The sequence below is a fragment of the Penaeus chinensis genome, chromosome 36 (genome assembly GCF_019202785.1).
Source record: "Penaeus chinensis breed Huanghai No. 1 chromosome 36, ASM1920278v2, whole genome shotgun sequence".
Lineage (NCBI taxonomy): Eukaryota > Metazoa > Arthropoda > Malacostraca > Decapoda > Penaeidae > Penaeus > Penaeus chinensis.
Window position 1 is genome coordinate 13,510,813 of NC_061854.1, and position 2,500 is coordinate 13,513,312.

General features: G+C 43.0%; 2 non-coding genes across 2 annotated transcripts; one reads left to right on the plus strand and one right to left on the minus strand.

Moving 5' to 3' along the window:
• Positions 1–572: 572 nt before the first annotated feature.
• Positions 573–644, minus strand: Trnac-gca. The gene has a single exon. It is a non-coding gene; the product is annotated as a tRNA-Cys (tRNA).
• Positions 645–1,560: 916 nt separating this feature from the next.
• Positions 1,561–1,632, plus strand: Trnac-gca. The gene has a single exon. It is a non-coding gene; the product is annotated as a tRNA-Cys (tRNA).
• The last annotated feature ends 868 nt before the right edge of the window (positions 1,633–2,500 follow it).

The window sequence follows — 2,500 nt, forward strand, 5'->3', positions numbered from 1 at the left end:
ACATCGCAACCCTTGTGAATTCCTAGTACAATCTGTATAAAGGAAGGTCACCTGCGAGCGACAGACAGACAGCCTACAGCACGCTGACCGGACCAGACCTCTATCTGTCAGTTGTACTATACTCTCTCTCAAGAATAAACCGCTACAAGTTATCGTGAAGTCTGTTACACCTGACCACTACCCAGGATTTCTGCATCGTGCCAGACGCGACTTGTTATTCGGCCTCGTTACACACACACATACATACATACATATATATACACACACACATTTATATGTATATATATATATATATATATATATATATATATATATATATATATATATATTGGCTGTGTTCAACAGAGAATTCTTTGTGGGTTTCACGGTGGATTTAGTACTGTACATACTGCACAAATGTATGTGTGTTTGTGTGCTTGTTTAGCTACCAAATCCGCAATATAACACTGACAAAGAGTTATCTGTTGCACACAGCCAAGATATTGTCAAACTCACAGATTCATTCAGACACTTAGGTACTGAAGGCAAATCCATCTGGATAGTGTATACTGTACATCATTAAAACAATAGTGAGGGGGCGCCCGGGATTGAACCAGGGACCTCTCGATCTGCAGTCGAATGCTCTACCACTGAGCTACACCCCCAATGTAACGATATCTGTTAGATTATATTTAAGTCTCTAACACACGCACATGCACACACACACACACACACACACACACACACACACACACAGAGACACACACACACGTGTGGAATTCATGTTGAACAAATTGCAAATAGAACAATGAAAGGAAGTACATATATAAATACTTGCACACACACACGCACATGCAGACATAAACACACGCACACACACACACATGTTTTGATTCCCACACTCTCCTTTTATGGGTCCCTTGCCAGTGGGTACTAGAATATATTATCCGGATAATCAAATGTACATTGGTGTTATTACCATGAGAAGGAAAATCGCACCTCCTGGCATGAACTACCAAGTATAGGTTTGGGAGTTCTTCAGTGCCGGTCCAAGAATCTCACGGAATATCGGCTCATCACCAGCAATTCCTTCCAGAGATCCTGCACTGGAGCATCCCTGTCAAACAGTAATTACCCTAATGATGTGAATGCCGCAAAATGCTCTAACATTGTTGTATTCTAACATCAGATTCGTCAAGCTGTTTCGAAGACGCAAGCAACTTCAACCTCATGCAACACAGTACTGGTCCTCCGGGTATGAGACCGGAGGGCCAGTACTAAACCAACCAACCACTAAAAGGAGTGTGCAACTAGGATCTAACTAGCTCCATACACATGATCTATCTACTCATAAGTAATGATAGCGAGGTTTCACACACACTCCCAGTGGGCACTCGGTGGAAATTGATTTAGAAATTCGAAACCGAAGTCAGATATACTGAGGAATATATATGAATGATGGAATATATATTGATTTATACGTACACACACAAACACACGCACACACACACAGATATATATATGTGTGTATGAATGTATGAATAAATGCTAAATACAACTTGCCCATTCCATTAGGTGTGTGGGGGTGTAGCTCAGTGGTAGAGCATTCGACTGCAGATCGAGAGGTCCCCGGTTCAATCCCGGGCGCCCCCTCTAACGCGAATTTAATTGTGTTCAATTAGAATCGGCCAGTGTGTCTAAGTGACTGAATGATTCTGTGAAGACATTTTGTTTTATTAAGAATTTGGTAACAGGAGATATAATGCTTGAATAGATGTATGTAATATGTATGTATGCACACACACATGCATATGTATATATATATATACACACATGAGATCGGGCTCCAGCCAGCAGTAGGAGCGCAGGCATTTTTACGACTGCCGCGACGAGGGAATTAAACACGGGACCACGAGAGTCAAAGTCCAGTGCTCTAACCATATATATATACATATATATACACATATATGTGTATATGTATGTATAGTAGAAAAAAAACACAATGCGAAAACTAGATTTCTTGAAATTGAGACTACAGTTTCGAAATCCACCTGGATTCCATCCTCAGGACAGACGAACGGAAGCAAAGGGAGGTCAGGTCAGGTCGGAGGATCGGGCGGACTATGCGCAGGGTGGGTAACATAAGGGAGAAGGCGGAGGATGTGGGAAGCGAGGAGACTGTCGGCAGGAGAAAAGCCGCTGTTCCAGCTGAAATTAGGCAGCAGCTCAATAACTCTGTATCCTTTCTCTAGCAATTTATTCGCTTATATTTTCTCGTGCTTTTGTTCCTATTTTCTTTCCTTCTTATTTATCATCTCTTCTTTCCTCTTTTCGTCTTTTGGCTCTGTTTCACTCCGCCCCCACCCTCTCTCACTCTCTCTCTGTTCCTTCTTCCTTCCCTCCCTCTTTCCTCCCCTCCCTCCCCCTTTCCATCCTTCCCTCCCTCACCCTTTCCTTCCCTCCCTCCCTCCTTCCTTCCCTCCCTTTCTCTCTCCCTCCCTACTTCCTTCCCTCCCTCCCT